A 17,626-nucleotide genomic window follows, 5' to 3' on the forward strand; every position below is an offset into this window, starting at 1 on the left:
CTGCACTGCACTGTGTATACAACTGCTGCTGAAGAACTAAAAGTACCAGCCTCTCCTGCACTGTACTGTGTATACAACTGCTGCTGAAGAACTAAAAGTACCAGCCTCTCCTGCACTGTACTGTGTATGCAACTGGTGCTGAAGAACTAAAAGTACCAGCATCTCCTGCACTGTACTGTGTATGCAACTGGTGCTGAAGAACTAAAAGTACCAGCATCTCCTGCACTGTACTGTGTATACAACTGGTGCTGAAGAACTAAAAGTACCAGCCTCTCCTGCACTGTACTGTGTATACAACTGCTGCTGAAGAACTAAAAGTACCAGCCTCTCCTGCACTGTACTGTGTATAGAACTGGTGCTGAAGAACTAAAAGTACCAGCATCTCCTGCACTGTACTGTGTATGCAACTGCTGCTGAAGAACTAAAAGTACCAGAATCTCCTGCACTGTACTGTGTATGCAACTGCTGCTGAAGAACTAAAAGTCCCAGCATCTCCTGTGTATACAACTGGTGCTGAAGAACTAAAAGTACCAGACTCTCCTGCACTGTACTGTGTATACAACTGCTGCTGAAGAACTAATAGTACCAGCCTCTCCTGCACTGTACTGTGTATGCAACTGGTGCTGAAGAACTAAAAGTACCAGCATCTCCTGCACTGTACTGTGTATGCAACTGCTGCTGAAGAACTAAAAGTACCAGCATCTCCTGCACTGTACTGTGTATGCAACTGGTGCTGAAGAACTAAAAGTACCAGCATCTCCTGCACTGTACTGTGTATGCAACTGCTGCTGAAGAACTAAAAGTACCAGCATCTCCTGCACTGCACTGTGTATGCAACTGCTGCTGAAGAACTAAAAGTACCAGCATCTCCTGCACTGTACTGTGTATGCAAATGCTGCTGAAGAACTAAAAGTACCAGAATCTCCTGCACTGCACTGTGTATGCAACTGCTGCTGAAGAACTAAAAGTACCAGCATCTCCTGTGTATACAACTGGTGCTGAAGAACTAAAAGTACCAGCCTCTCCTGCACTGTACTGTGTATACAACTGCTGCTGAAGAACTAAAAGTACCAGCCTCTCCTGCACTGTACTGTGTATGCAACTGGTGCTGAAGAACTAAAAGTACCAGCATCTCCTGCACTGTACTGTGTATGCAACTGCTGCTGAAGAACTAAAAGTACCAGAATCTCCTGCACTGCACTGTGTATGCAACTGCTGCTGAAGAACTAAAAGTACCAGCATCTCCTGCACTGCACTGTGTATGCAACTGCTGCTGAAGAACTAAAAGTACCAGCATCTCCTGCACTGTACTGTGTATGCAACTGGTGCTGAAGAACTAAAAGTACCAGCATCTTTTGCACTGTACTGTGTATACAACTGGTGCTGAAGAACTAAATGTACCAGCCTCTCCTGCACTGTACTGTGTATGCAACTGGTGCTGAAGAACTAAAAGTACCAGCATCTACTGCACTGCACTGTGTATACAACTGGTGCTGAAGAACTAAAAGTACCAGCATCTCCTGCACTGTACTGTGTATGCAACTGGTGCTGAAGAACTAAAAGTACCAGCCTCTCCTGCACTGTACTGTGTATACAACTGGTGCTGAAGAACTAAAAGTACCAGCATCTCCTGCACTGTACTGTGTATACAACTGGTGCTGAAGAACTAAAAGTGCCAGCATCTCCTGCACTGTACTGTGTATACAACTGGTGCTGAAGAACTAAAAGTACCAGCATCTCCTGCACTGTACTGTATATGCAACTGGTGCTGAAGAACTAAAAGTGCCAGCATCTCCTGCACTGTACTGTGTATACAACTGCTGCTGAAGAACTAAAAGTACCAGCATCTCCTGCACTGTACTGTGTATACAACAGGTGCTGAAGAACTGAAAGTGCCAGCATCTACTGCACTGTACTGTGTATGCAACTGGTGCTGAAGAACTAAAAGTACCAGCATCTCCTGCACTGTACTGTATATGCAACTGGTGCAGAAGAACTAAAAGTACCAGCCTCTCCTGCACTGTACTGTGTATACAACTGGTGCTGAAGAACTGAAAGTGCCAGCATCTACTGCACTGTACTGTGTATGCAACTGCTGCTGAAGAACTAAAAGTGCCAGCATCTCCTGCACTGCACTGTGTATGCAACTGGTGCTGAAGAACTAAAAGTACCAGCCTCTCCTGCACTGTACTGTGTATACAACTGGTGCTGAAGAACTAAAAGTACCAGCCTCTCCTGCACTGTACTGTGTATACAACTGGTGCTGTAGAACTAAAAGTACCAGCATCTCCTGCACTGTACTGTGTATACAACTGGTGCTGTAGAACTAAAAGTACCAGCATCTCCTGCACTGTACTGTGTATACAACTGGTGCTGAAGAACTAAAAGTGCCAGCATCTACTGCACTGTACTGTGTATACAACTGGTGCTGAAGAACTAAAAGTACCAGCATCTCCTGCACTGCACTGTGTATACAACTGGTGCTGAAGAACTAAAAGTACCAGCATCTCCTGCACTGTACTGTGTATGCAACTGCTGCTGAAGAACTAAAAGTACCAGCATCTCCTGCACTGCACTGTGTATACAACTGGTGCTGAAGAACTAAAAGTGCCAGCATCTACTGCACTGTACTGTGTATGCAACTGGTGCTGAAGAACTAAAAGTACCAGCATCTCCTGCACTGTACTGTGTATACAACTGGTGCTGAAGAACTAAAAGTACCAGCATCTCCTGCACTGTACTGTGTATGCAACTGCTGCTGAAGAACGAAAAGTAACAGCCTCTCCTGCACTGTACTGTGTATGCAACTGCTGCTGAAGAACTAAAAGTACCAGCATCTCCTGCACTGTACTATGTATGCAACTGGTGCTGAAGAACTAAAAGTACCAGCATCTCCTGCACTGTACTGTGTATGCAACTGCTGCTGAAGAACTAAAAGTACCAGAATCTCCTGCACTGCACTGTGTATACAACTGGTGCTGAAGAACTAAAAGTGCCAGCATCTACTGCACTGTACTGTGTATGCAACTGGTGCTGAAGAACTAAAAGTACCAGCATCTCCTGCACTGTACTGTGTATACAACTGGTGCTGAAGAACTAAAAGTACCAGAATCTCCTGCACTGTACTGTGTATGCAACTGCTGCTGAAGAACGAAAAGTAACAGCCTCTCCTGCACTGTACTGTGTATGCAACTGCTGCTGAAGAACTAAAAGTACCAGCATCTCCTGCACTGTACTATGTATGCAACTGGTGCTGAAGAACTAAAAGTACCAGCATCTCCTGCACTGTACTGTGTATGCAACTGCTGCTGAAGAACTAAAAGTACCAGAATCTCCTGCACTGCACTGTGTATGCAACTGCTGCTGAAGAACTAAAAGTACCAGCATCTCCTGCACTGTACTGTGTATGCAACTGCTGCTGAAGAACTAAAAGTACCAGCATCTCCTGCACTGTACTGTGTATACAACTGGTGCTGAAGAACTAAAAGTATCAGCCTCTCCTGCACTGTACTGTGTATACAACTGCTGCTGAAGAACTAAAAGTGCCAGCATCTCCTGCACTGTACTGTGTATACAACTGCTGATGAAGAACTAAAAGTATCAGCCTCTCCTGCACTGCACTGTGTATGCAACTGCTGCTGAAGAACTAAAAGTACCAGCATCTCCTGCACTGTACTGTGTATGCAACTGCTGCTGAAGAACTAAAAGTACCAGCATCTCCTGCACTGTACTGTGTATACAACTGGTGCTGAAGAACTAAAAGTATCAGCCTCTCCTGCACTGTACTGTGTATACAACTGCTGCTGAAGAACTAAAAGTACCAGCATCTCCTGCACTGTACTGTGTATACAACTGCTGATGAAGAACTAAAAGTACCAGCCTCTCCTGCACTGTACTGTGTATGCAACTGGTGCTGAAGAACTAAAAGTACCAGCATCTCCTGCACTGTACTGTGTATACAACTGGTGCTGAAGAACTAAAAGTACCAGCATCTCCTGCACTGTACTGTGTATACAACTGGTGCTGAAGAACTAAAAGTACCAGCATCTACTGCACTGCACTGTGTATGCAACTGGTGCTGAAGAACTAAAAGTACCAGCATCTACTGCACTGCACTGTATATTCAACTGGTGCTGAAGAACTAAAAGTACCAGCATCTCCTGCACTGTACTGTGTATGCAACTGCTGCTGAAGAACGAAAAGTAACAGCCTCTCCTGCACTGTACTGTGTATAGAACTGGTGCTGAAGAACTAAAAGTACCAGCCTCTCCTGCACTGTACTGTATATGCAACTGGTGCTGAAGAACTAAAAGTGCCAGCATCTCCTGCACTGTACTGTGTATACAACTGCTGCCGAAGAACTAAAAGTACCAGCATCTCCTGCACTGTACTGTGTATGCAACTGCTGCTGAAGAACTAAAAGTACCAGCATCTCCTGCACTGTACTGTGTATACAACTGGTGCTGAAGAACTGAAAGTGCCAGCATCTCCTGCACTGTACTGTGTATGCAACTGGTGCTGAAGAACTGAAAGTGCCAGCATCTACTGCACTGTACTGTGTATGCAACTGGTGCTGAAGAACTAAAAGTACCAGAATCTCCTGCACTGCACTGTGTATGCAACTGCTGCTGAAGAACTTAAAGTACCAGCATCTCCTGCACTGTACTGTGTATGCAACTGCTGCTGAAGAACTAAAAGTACCAGAATCTCCTGCACTGCACTGTGTATGCAACTGCTGCTGAAGAACTAAAAGTACCAGCATCTCCTGCACTGTACTGTGTATGCAACTGCTGCTGAAGAACTAAAAGTACCAGCATCTCCTGCACTGTACTGTGTATACAACTGGTGCTGAAGAACTAAAAGTATCAGCCTCTCCTGCACTGTACTGTGTATACAACTGCTGCTGAAGAACTAAAAGTGCCAGCATCTCCTGCACTGTACTGTGTATACAACTGCTTATGAAGAACTAAAAGTACCAGCCTCTCCTGCACTGTACTGTGTATGCAACTGGTGCTGAAGAACTAAAAGTACCAGCATCTCCTGCACTGTACTGTGTATACAACTGGTGCTGAAGAACTAAAAGTACCAGCCTCCCCTGCACTGTACTGTGTATGCAACTGGTGCTGAAGAACTAAAAGTACCAGCATCTACTGCACTGCACTGTATATTCAACTGGTGCTGAAGAACTAAAAGTACCAGCATCTCCTGCACTGTACTGTATATGCAACTGGTGCTGAAGAACTAAAAGTGCCAGCATCTCCTGCACTGTACTGTGTATGCAACTGGTGCTGAAGAACTAAAAGTACCAGTCTCCCCTGCACTGTACTGTGTATGCAACTGGTGCTGAAGAACTAAAAGTACCAGCATCTACTGCACTGCACTGTATATTCAACTGGTGCTGAAGAACTAAAAGTACCAGCATCTCCTGCACTGTACTGTATATGCAACTGGTGCTGAAGAACTAAAAGTACCAGCATCTCCTGCACTGTACTGTGTATACAACTGGTGCTGAAGAACTGAAAGTGCCAGCCTCTCCTGCACTGTACTGTGTATACAACTGGTGCTGAAGAACTGAAAGTGCCAGCATCTCCTGCACTGTACTGTGTATGCAACTGCTGCTGAAGAACTAAAAGTGCCAGCCTCTCCTGCACTGTACTGTGTATACAACTGGTGCTGTAGAACTAAAAGTACCAGCATCTCCTGCACTGTACTGTGTATACAACTGGTGCTGAAGAACTGAAAGTGCCAGCCTCTCCTGCACTGTACTGTGTATACAACTGGTGCTGAAGAACTAAAAGTACCAGCCTCTCCTGCACTGTACTGTGTATACAACTGGTGCTGAAGAACTGAAAGTGCCAGCCTCTCCTGCACTGTACTGTGTATACAACTGGTGCTGAAGAACTGAAAGTGCCAGCCTCTCCTGCACTGTACTGTGTATACAACTGGTGTTGTAGAACTAAAAGTACCAGCATTTCCTGCACTGTACTCTGTATACAACTGGTGCTGTAGAACTAAAAGTACCAGCCTCTCCTGCACTGTACTGTGTATACAACTGGTGCTGAAGAACTAAAAGTGCCAGCATCTACTGCACTGTACTGTGTATGCAACTGCTGCTGAAGAACTAAAAGTACCAGCATCTCCTGCACTGTACTGTGTATACAACTGGTGCTGAAGAACTAAAAGTGCCAGCCTCTCCTGCACTGTACTGTGTGTACAGTTGTGGCCAAAAGTATTGACACCCCTGCAATTCTGTCAGATAATACTCAGTTTCTTCCTGAAAATGATTGCAAACACAAATTCTTTGGTACTATCTTCATTTAATTTGTCTTAAATGAAAAAACACAAAAGAGAATGAAGCAAAAAGCAAAACATTGATCATTTCACACAAAACTCCAAAAATGGGCCAGACAAAAGTATTGGCACCCTCAGCCTAATACTTGGTTGCACAACGTTTAGCCAAAATAACTGCGACCAACCGCTTCCGGTAACCATCAATGAGTTTCTTACAATGCTCTGCTGGAATTTTAGACCATTCTTCTTTGGCAAACTGCTCCAGGTCCCTGATATTAGAAGGGTGCCTTCTCCAAACTGCCATTTTTAGATCTCTCCACAGGTGTTCTATGGGATTCAGGTCTGGACTCATTGCTGGCCACCTTAGAAGTCTTCAGTGCTTTCTCTCAAACCATTTTCTAGTGCTTTTTGAAGTGTGTTTTGGGTCATTGTCCTGCTGGAAGACCCATGACCTCTGAGGGAGACCCAGCTTTCTCACACTGGGCCCTACATTATGCTGCAAAATTTGTTGGTAGTCTTCAGATTTCATAATGCCATGCACACGGTCAAGCAGTCCAGTGCCAGAGGCAGCAAAGCAACCCCAAAACATCAGGGAACCTCCGCCATGTTTGACTGTAGGGACTGTGTTCTTTTCTTTGAATGCCTCTTTTTTTCTCCTGTAAACTCTATGTTGATGCCTTTGCTTAAAAAGCTCTGCTTTTGTCTCATCTGACCAGAGAACATTCTTCCAAAATGTTTTAGGCTTTTTCAGGTAAGTTTTGGCAAACTCCAGCCTGGCTTTTTTATGTCTCGGGGTAAGAAGTGCGGTCTTCCTGGGTCTCCTACCATACAGTCCCTTTTCATTCAGACGCCGACGGATAGTACGGGTTGACACTGTTGTACCCTCGGACTGCAGGGCAGCTTGAACTTGTTTGGATGTTAGTCGAGGTTCTTTATCCAACATCCGCACAATCTTGCGTTGAAATCTCTTGTCAATTTTTCTTTTCCGTCCACATCTAGGGAGGTTAGCCACAGTGCCATGGGCTTTAAACTTCTTGATGACACTGCGCACAGTAGACACCGGAACATTCAGGTCTTTGGAGATGGACTTGTAGCTTTGAGATTGCTCATGCTTCCTCACAGTTTGGTTTCTCAAGTCCTCAGACAGTTCTTTGGTCTTCTTTCTTTTCTCCATGCTCAATGTGGTACACACAAGGACACAGGACAGAGGTTGAGTCAACTTTAATCCATGTCAACTGGCTGCAAGTGTGGTTTAGTTATTGCCAACACCTGTTAGGTGCCACAGGTAAGTTACAGGTGCTGTTAATTACACAAATTAGAGAAGCATCACATGATTTTTCGAACAGTGCCAATACTTTTGTCCACCCTCTTTTCTATGTTTGGTGTGGAATTATATCCAATTTGGCTTTAGGACAATTCTTTTTGTGTTTTTTCATTTAAGACAAATTAAACAAAGATAATAATACCAAAGAATTTGTGTTTGCAATCATTTTCAGGAAGAAACTGAGTATTATCTGACAGAATTGCAGGGGTGTCAATACTTTTGGCCACAACTGTACAACTGGTGCTGAAGAACTAAAAGTACCAGCCTCTCCTGCACTGTACTATGTATGCAACTGGTGCTGAAGAACTAAAAGTACCAGCATCTCCTGCACTGTACTGTGTATACAACTGGTGCTGAAGAACTAAAAGTACCAGCATCTCCTGCACTGTACTGTGTATACAACTGGTGCTGAAGAACTAAAAGTACCAGCATCTCCTGCACTGTACTGTGTATGCAACTGGTGCTGAAGAACTAAAAGTACCAGCATCTCCTGCACTGTACTGTGTATACAACTGCTGCTGAAGAACTAAAAGTACCAGCATCTCCTGCACTGTACTGTGTATACAACTGGTGCTGAAGAGCTAAAAGTACCAGCATCTCCTGCACTGTACTGTGTATGCAACTGGTGCTGAAGAACTAAAAGTACCAGCATCTCCTGCACTGTACTGTGTATTCAACTGGTGCTGAAGAACTAAAAGTACCAGCATCTCCTGCACTGTACTGTGTATACAACTGCTGCTGAAGAACTAAAAGTACCAGCATCTCCTGCACTGTACTGTGTATGCAACTGGTGCTGAAGAACTAAAAGTACCAGCCTCTCCTGCACTGTACTGTGTATACAACTACTGCTGAAGAACTAAAAGTACCAGCATCTCCTGCACTGTACTGTGTATTCAACTGGTGCTGAAGAACTAAAAGTACCAGCATCTCCTGCACTGTACTGTGTATACAACTGCTGCTGAAGAACTAAAAGTACCAGCCTCTCCTGCACTGTACTGTGTATACAACTACTGCTGAAGAACTAAAAGTACCAGCCTCTCCTGCACTGTACTGTGTATACAACTGCTGCTGAAGAACTAAAAGTACCAGCCTCTCCTGCACTGTACTGTGTATACAACTGCTGCGGAAGAACTAAAAGTACCAGCCTCTCCTGCATTGCACTTTTCACACCTGTGGGCTCTGAAGGACTACAAGTGCCAGCAATACACGAACATTGGGCTTCAGCACCTAGAAATAAATGTGGCATTGAGTTTTATAGTATTGCCAGACTACTAGTGCCAGCATGTCATAGGTATTGATCACTGGCAGAAGAGCTGGAAGTGTTGGCGTACTACAAGTACCAGCTACTCACTACTACATCTTCACCATATAAGAGCAGTGGTGTTCCCGCAGCTGCTGTGTCTGTAGCGGATCACGGACCCGGGGGATCAGGTGTCAGTGTTTATACAGGGGATCCTGCAGCCAGATCACTAGGATGGAGCTGGTGATGATCAGTGATCACCACCGGGCGGATTATCGGCGCCATCATTAGTGGCTGATAATGGAAGGAGCCCGGTACATGCTGAGTGTGAAGCCCGAGTGTCAGCAGCGGGGTGATCGGAGGCAGCGCCGCCGCGGAGGAGCCGGCAGGTGCAGCGGACCCGGGACCCCGAGCGTGGACGGCGGCCGCCCACTATGTGGATTGGAGGAGCCGGCTATGGAAATCGGCCAGACGGATTAATTGGATTAGGGATTCCCTCTGTAAGGTTACAGTAAACGAAAGGTTACAATGAGCACCAGCAGGTCCCAACACCTCTCCCCAGCCATGCCCTCCACTGTGTGCCACCGACTGTAATGATCAGGGTGGAAGCCAGGGAATAAGCTGGGGGGGGACATTACATCTAGCAAGGAACACTCAGGAGTGAAGGGGTCAGCAACAAGCAATGTTCTAATAATGCCAGGTAGAATCCTACTGTATAAACTGATAAATGATCAATGAACTATATCTTCATTATGGCGGGGAAGTAAAATTACACAAAAAAAAATCAAGTATCTTTAACAAATAAATAAATAAAAATATGAAAAAACAAACAACAAAATATGAAATGTAAATCATTATCTAGCTATCTATCATCTGTCTATTATATATCTGCATTATCTATCTATTATCTATCTATCTATCTATCTATCTATCTATCTATCTATCTATCTATCTATCTATTCTCTCTCCATTACCTATCATCACTCTGCCTGCGCCCTATATCACCTGTCTGCACCCTATATCACCTGTCTGCACCCTATATCCCCTGTCTGCACCCTATATCCCCCTCTGTCTGCACCCTATATCCCCCTCTGTCTGCACCCTATATCACCTGTCTGCACCCTATATCCCCTGTCTGCACCATATATCCCCCTCTGTCTGCACCCTATATCCCCCTCTGTCTGCACCCTATATCCCCCTCTGTCTGCACCCTATATCACCTGTCTGCACCCTATATCCCCTGTCTGCACCATATATCCCCCTCTGTCTGCACCCTATATCCCCCTCTGTCTGCACCCTATATCCCCCTCTGTCTGCACCCTATATCCCCCTCTGTCTGCACCCTATATCACCTGTCTGCACCCTATATCCCCCTCTGTCTGCACCCTATATTCCCCTCTGTCTGCACCCTATATCACCTGTCTGCACCCTATATCCCCCTCTGTCTGCACCCTATATTCCCCTCTGTCTGCACCCTATATCACCTGTCTGCACCCTATATCCCCCTCTGTCTACACCCTATATCCCCTGTCTGCACCATATATCCCCTCTGTCTGCACCCTATATCCCCCTCTGTCTGCACCCTATATCCCCCTCTGTCTGCACCCTATATCCCCCTCTGCACCCTATATCACCTGTCTGCACCCTATATCCCCCTCTGTCTGCACCCTATATTCCCCTCTGTCTGCACCCTATATCACCTGTCTGCACCCTATATCCCCCTCTGTCTGCACCCTATATCACCTGTCTACACCCTATATCCCCCTCTGTCTGCACCCTATATTCCCCTCTGTCTGCACACTATATCACCTGTCTGCACCCTATATCCCCCTCTGTCTGCACCCTATATTCCCCTCTGTCTGCACCCTATATCCCCTGTCTGCACCCTATATCCCCCTCTGTTTGCACCCTATATCCCCCTCTGTCTGAATCCTATATCCCCCTCTGTCTGCACCCTATATCCCCCTCTGTCTGCACCCTATATCCCCCTCTGTCTGCACCCTATACCCCCCTCTGTCTGCACCCTATATCCCCCTCTGTCTGCACCCTATATCACCCTCTGTCTGCACCCTATATCCCGCTCTGTCTGCACCCTATATACCCCTCTGTCTGCACCCTATATCCCCCTCTGTCTGCACCCTATATCACCCTCTGTCTGCACACTATATCACCCTCTGTCTGCACCCTATATCCCCCTCTGTCTGCACCCTATATTCCCCTCTGTCTGCACCCTATATCCCCCTATGTCTACATCCTATATCCCCCTCTGTCTGTATCCTATATCACCCTCTGTCTGAACCCTATATCCCCCTCTGTCTGCACCCTATATCCCCCTCTGTCTGCACCCTATATACCCCTCTGTCTGCACCCTATCTCCCCCTCTGTCTGCACCCTATATTCCCCTCTGTCTAAACCCTATATCCCCCTCTGTCTGCACCCTATATCCCCCTCTGTCTGCACCCTATCTCCCCCTCTGTCTGCACCCTATATCCCCCTCTGTCTGCACCCTATATCCCCCTCTGTCTGTACCCTATATCACCTGTCTGCACCCTATATCCCCCTGTCTGCACCCTATATCCCCCTCTGTCTGCACCCTATCTCCCCCTCTGTCTGCACCCTATATTCCCCTCTGTCTGCACCCTATATCCCCCTCTGTCTGCACCCTATATCCCCCTCTGAGCTCGTCTGCACCCTATATCCCCCTCTGTCTGTACCCGATATCACCTGTCTGCACCCTATATCACCCTCTGTCTGAACCCTATATCCCCCTCTGTCTGCACCCTATATCCCCCTCTGTTTGTACCCTAAATCCCGCTCTGTCTGCACCCTATATCCCCCTCTGTCTGCACCCTATATCACCCTCTGTCTGCACCCTATATCCCCCTATGTATACACCCTATATCCCCCTCTGTCTGCACCCTATATCCCCCTCTGTCTGCACCATATATCCCCCTCTGTCTGCACCCTATATCCCCCTCTGTCTGCACCCTATCTCCCCCTCTGTCTGCACCCTATATCCCCCTCTGTCTGCACCCTATCTCCCCCTCTGTCTGCACCCTATATCCCCCTCTGTCTGCACCCTATATCCCCCTCTGTCTGTACCCTATATCACCTGTCTGCACCCTATATCCCCCTGTCTGCACCCTATATCCCCCTCTGTCTGCACCCTATCTCCCCCTCTGTCTGCACCCTATATTCCCCTCTGTCTGCACCCTATATCCCCCTCTGTCTGCACCCTATATCCCCCTCTGAGCTCGTCTGCACCCTATATCCCCCTCTGTCTGTACCCGATATCACCTGTCTGCACCCTATATCACCCTCTGTCTGAACCCTATATCCCCCTCTGTCTGCACTCTATATCCCCCTATGTATACACCCTATATCCCCCTCTGTTTGTACCCTAAATCCCGCTCTGTCTGCACCCTATATCCCCCTCTGTCTGCACCCTATATCACCCTCTGTCTGCACTCTATATCCCCCTATGTATACACCCTATATCCCCCTCTGTCTGCACCCTATATCCCCCTCTGTCTGCACCATATATCCCCCTCTGTCTGCACCCTATATCCCCCTCTGTCTGCACCCTATCTCCCCCTCTGTCTGCACCCTATATCCCCCTCTGTCTGAACCCTATATCCCCCTCTGTCTGCACCCTATATCCCCCTCTGAGCTCGTCTGCACCCTATATCCCCCTCTGTCTGTACCCTATATCACCTGTCTGCACCCTATATCCCCCTCTGTCTGCACCCTATATCCCCCTCTGTCTGCACCCTATATCCCCCTCTGTCTGCACCATATATCCCCCTATGTATACACCCTATATCCCCCTCTGTCTGCACCCTATATCCCCCTCTGTCTGCACCCTATATCCCCCTCTGTCTGAACCCTATATCCCCCTCTGTCTGCACCCTATATCCCCCTCTGAGCTCGTCTGCACCCTATATCCCCCTCTGTCTGTACCCTATATCACCTGTCTGCACCCTATATCCCCCTGTCTGCACCCTATATCCCCCTCTGTCTGCACCCTATATCCCCCTCTGTCTGTACCCTATATCACCTGTCTGCACCCTATATCCCCCTCTGTCTGCACCATATATCCCCCTCTGTCTGCACCCTATATCCCCCTCTGTCTGCACCCTATCTCCCCCTCTGTCTGCACCCTATATCCCCCTCTGTCTGCACCCTATATCCCCCTCTGTCTGCACCCTATATCCCCCTCTGTCTGCACCCTATATCCCCCTCTGTCTGTACCCTATATCACCTGTCTGCACCCTATATCCCCCTGTCTGCACCCTATATCCCCCTCTGTCTGCACCCTATATACCCCTCTGTCTGTACCCTATATCCCCCTCTGTCTGCACCCTATATCCCCCTCTGTCTGTACCCTATATCCCCTGTCTGTACCCTATATCCCCTGTCTGCACCCTATATCCCCCTCTGTCTGCACCCTATATCCCCCTCTGTCTGTACCCTATATCACCTGTCTGCACCCTATATCCCCCTGTCTGCACCCTATATCCCCCTCTGTCTGTACCCTATATCCCCTGTCTGCACCCTATATCCCCCTCTGTCTGCACCCTATATCCCCCTCTGTCTGCACCCTATATCCCCCTCTGTCTGCACCCTATATCCCCCTCTGTCTGCACCCTATATCCCCTGTCTGCACCCTATATCCCCCTCTGTCTGCACCCTATATACCCCTCTGTCTGTACCCTATATCCCCCTCTGTCTGCACCCTATATCCCCCTCTGTCTGTACCCTATATCCCCTGTCTGTACCCTATATCCCCTGTCTGCACCCTATATCCCCCTCTGTCTGCACCCTATATCCCCCTCTGTCTGTACCCTATATCACCTGTCTGCACCCTATATCCCCCTGTCTGCACCCTATATCCCCCTCTGTCTGTACCCTATATCCTCTGTCTGCACCCTATATCCCCTGTCTGCACCCTATATCCCCCTCTGTCTGCACCCTATATCCCCCTCTGTCTGCACCCTATATCCCCCTCTGTCTGTACCCTATATCACCTGTCTGCACCCTATATCCCCCTGTCTGCACCCTATATCCCCCTCTGTCTGTACCCTATATCCCCTGTCTGCACCCTATATCCCCTGTCTGCACCCTATATCCCCCCCTGTCTGCACCCTATATCCCCCTCTGTCTGCACCCTATATCCCCCTCTGTCTGCACCCTATATCCCCCTCTGTCTGTACCCTATATCCCCTGTCTGCACCCTATATCCCCCTCTGTCTGCACCCTATATCCCCCTCTGTCTGCACCCTATATCCCCCTCTGTCTGCACCCTATATCCCCCTCTGTCTGCACCCTATATCTCCCTCTGTCTGTACCCTATATCACCTGTCTGCACCCTATATCCCCCTCTGTCTGCACCCTATATCCCCCCTGTCTGCACCCTATATCCCCCCCTGTCTGTACCCTATATCCCCTGTCTGCACCCTATATCCCCTGTCTGCACCCTATATCCCCCTCTGTCTGCACCCTATATCCCCCTCTGTCTGCACCCTATATCCCCCCTGTCTGTACCCTATATCCCCTGTCTGCACCCTATATCCCCTGTCTGCACCCTATATCCCCCTCTGTCTGCACCCTATATCCCCCTCTGTCTGCACCCTATATCCCCCTCTGTCTGCACCCTATATCCCCCTCTGTCTGCACCCTATATCTCCCTCTGTCTGTACCCTATATCACCTGTCTGCACCCTATATCCCCCTCTGTCTGCACCCTATATCCCCCCTGTCTGCACCCTATATCCCCCCCTGTCTGTACCCTATATCCCCTGTCTGCACCCTATATCCCCTGTCTGCACCCTATATCCCCCTCTGTCTGCACCCTATATCCCCCTCTGTCTGCACCCTATATCCCCCCTGTCTGTACCCTATATCCCCTGTCTGCACCCTATATCCCCTGTCTGCACCCTATATCCCCCTCTGTCTGCACCCTATATCCCCCTCTGTCTGCACCCTATATCCCCCTCTGTCTGCACCCTATATCCCCCCCTGTCTGTACCCTATATCCCCCCCTGTCTGCACCCTATATCCCCCTCTGTCTGCACCCTATATCCCCCCCTGTATGCACCCTATATCCCCCCCTGTCTGCACCCTATATCCCCCCCTGTCTGCACCCTATATCCCCCCTGTCTGTACCCTATATCCCCTGTCTGCACCCTATATCCCCTGTCTGCACCCTATATCCCCTGTCTGCACCCTATATCCCCCCCTGTCTGCACCCTATATCCCCTGTCTGCACCCTATATCCCCTGTCTGCACCCTATATCCCCCCCTGTCTGCACCCTATATCCCCTGTCTGCACCCTATATCCCCCTGTCTGCACCCTATATCCCCCTCTGTCTGCACCCTATATCCCCCCCTGTCTGCACCCTATATCCCCCTGTCTGCACCCTATATCCCCCCCTGTCTGCACCCTATATCCCCCTCTGTCTGCACCCTATATCCCCCCCTGTATGCACCCTATATCCCCCCCTGTCTGCACCCTATATCCCCCCCTGTCTGTACCCTATATCCCCCCCTGTCTGCACCCTATATCCCCCTCAGAGCTCTCTTCCAGTGATTGGATGTCAGGGCATTGTACCTACAGCCAGTTAACCCCTTATGACCTGCTCTCAGAATGAGCATTGGAGGACAAGGTGATTTGTTTAGCAAATCAAAGCAATTTTGCACTGTTTGCTCAGCCTGTCCACTGAGCGGCATAGACATGCAGATGGGGCCGTGACATGGAGGAGCAGACACAGAATTCCACCTCCCTCCCCAAATCCACATAGGGGCTGAGCTGTGCTCGGGCTCAGTCCACACGACTGTCGCTAGAGTGCTACCAGGAGCTTCCCCCCTGCCGGGAGCTCAGAAACCAGACAGCACCGAGCAGTCACTGCGGTTTCTTCCCTATACATATTCATTGAGCTGGACAAACATCGTAAGTCAGATGGTGTCATCATAAAATGCCCTGTCCTTATTGTATTCAGAGCCTGGGCTGCAGAGCACAAAGGCTGCTCCTAGTCACACATGGAGGTGAGTACTATCACAGCTCCATTATTATCAGTAGGAAAAAAACACCTAATACTTCTGCAAACCATTGTCCCTGGCTCATCCACTCACAGGCAAGGCATAGGGCCCGATGTCTTTTATGGGTAGGAGAAAAAAAGACAATTTTTTGAATGTGTCCAATCCAATTTTCATCCACTTTTTGTGTGTCTGTTGTAACTATCAGTAAGGGATTCCGATGCCCAAACCCTCCATTTCCCAAGTCTCTCCTTCTGGAGCTTGTGTGCCCACAGTGAGTTCTTGGTGAGTTTTTGACATTGCCTATGTGCGCTAAGTGAAAAATCCAACGTTCTTCAGTTCCATCAAAGTGGATGGATTTATAGAAATCTCCTGCTCGCTGGGTTCGTACTCAGCATAAACTGACGCACGGTGCGTGGTTCAAAGCCGCAACATGCCAATTATTCAACTGCGGAGATTCATCAGAAACGCATGCATTCTGCACATGACTGCATCGATAACGGTTTGTCAAAGCTGAATACGAAGGAGGTATGAAAAGCAAAGCAGCTTTGTAAAAAAAAAAACGCATGACACACCCCAAATAATGCAGAGTCAAAAGCAAGATAAAAAAGTACTGAAAAAATGCAATGAAAAAAAACGCATGTTATCTAAATTACATAATAGGCGCAGAAATTCTGCAGCGTCAAAAACTCACCAAATGCTTATCGCAAGAATGTAACCACCGTGGAAATACACTAAGGGCATGTGCACACGTTGAGGATTACCCTGCGGATCCGCAGCAGGATCTGCTGCGTTGTACAGTACCATTAAAGTCAATCTAAAATCAAAATCGCTGATTTTCTGCGCGGATTTTCTGCAGATTTGAATCCGCTGCATGTCAATTCTTTTGTGCAGATCCGCAGCGTTTTTACACCTGCTCCATTTTAGGAATCCGCAGGTGTAAAAACGCAGGGGAAATCCGCAGAAAATCTGCACTAAATCCGCAGATAAAGCACAGGTCATTTTACCTGCAGATTTAGCTAAATCCGCGCGGAAAAATCCGCAGGGTAATCCGCAGCGGGTGCACATACCCTAAAACCGCAAGAGGATTTCCTGCACCTAGTGCAAATCTACAAGCAAAATCCGCACAGAAAATTCAGCGGAGACGCAAGAGAAATTGACATGGTGCTGTTTTTAACGGCGCACCGCAGGTCAGTTCATGGTGCGTTGAAAAGAAGCACAACGGGCAGGAGATTTCTATAAATCCCATTCCCTTTGCTGGAACTATAAGACGCAGTGAAAACACTCAACGTCAATAACTCACCAAAAATGAGTCGTGGGCAATCAGCCTGCAATAAAACAAAATGTCACCTCTCAGATGTCACACGGACGGCATCCAAGCATCAGACTTTTTTTTTTACGAAGCCATTCATTAGTTTTATCCCCATTCACATAGAAAAACAAACAGGTCTCCTTTATTTTCAATTACCCCTCCCCCAATATTTGAACACGTGAACCTGCAAACTAAACATAAAACAGCAAAATGTTCCAAATTTTAGAAGACATTTGATGTGCGCTAACAATTTTGTCTTTTTAAGGCTAGTTTCACACTAGCGTATGGAGGAGCTGCAGAGGGATGCGGACTTCCTCCATGAAGCTCCGCCCACTGCTGCGCCTCCTCCGGTCAGCTCCGCCTCTGTCGGCATGCGTCCTGCATACCCTATCTTTAGCATAGGGTACGCAGGCCATGCTGATGTA

Source organism: Dendrobates tinctorius, unplaced genomic scaffold (genome assembly GCF_039654945.1).
Source record: "Dendrobates tinctorius isolate UK_male_01 unplaced genomic scaffold, ASM3965494v1 ptg000230l, whole genome shotgun sequence".
In the NCBI taxonomy this organism is placed as follows: Eukaryota; Metazoa; Chordata; class Amphibia; order Anura; family Dendrobatidae; genus Dendrobates; species Dendrobates tinctorius.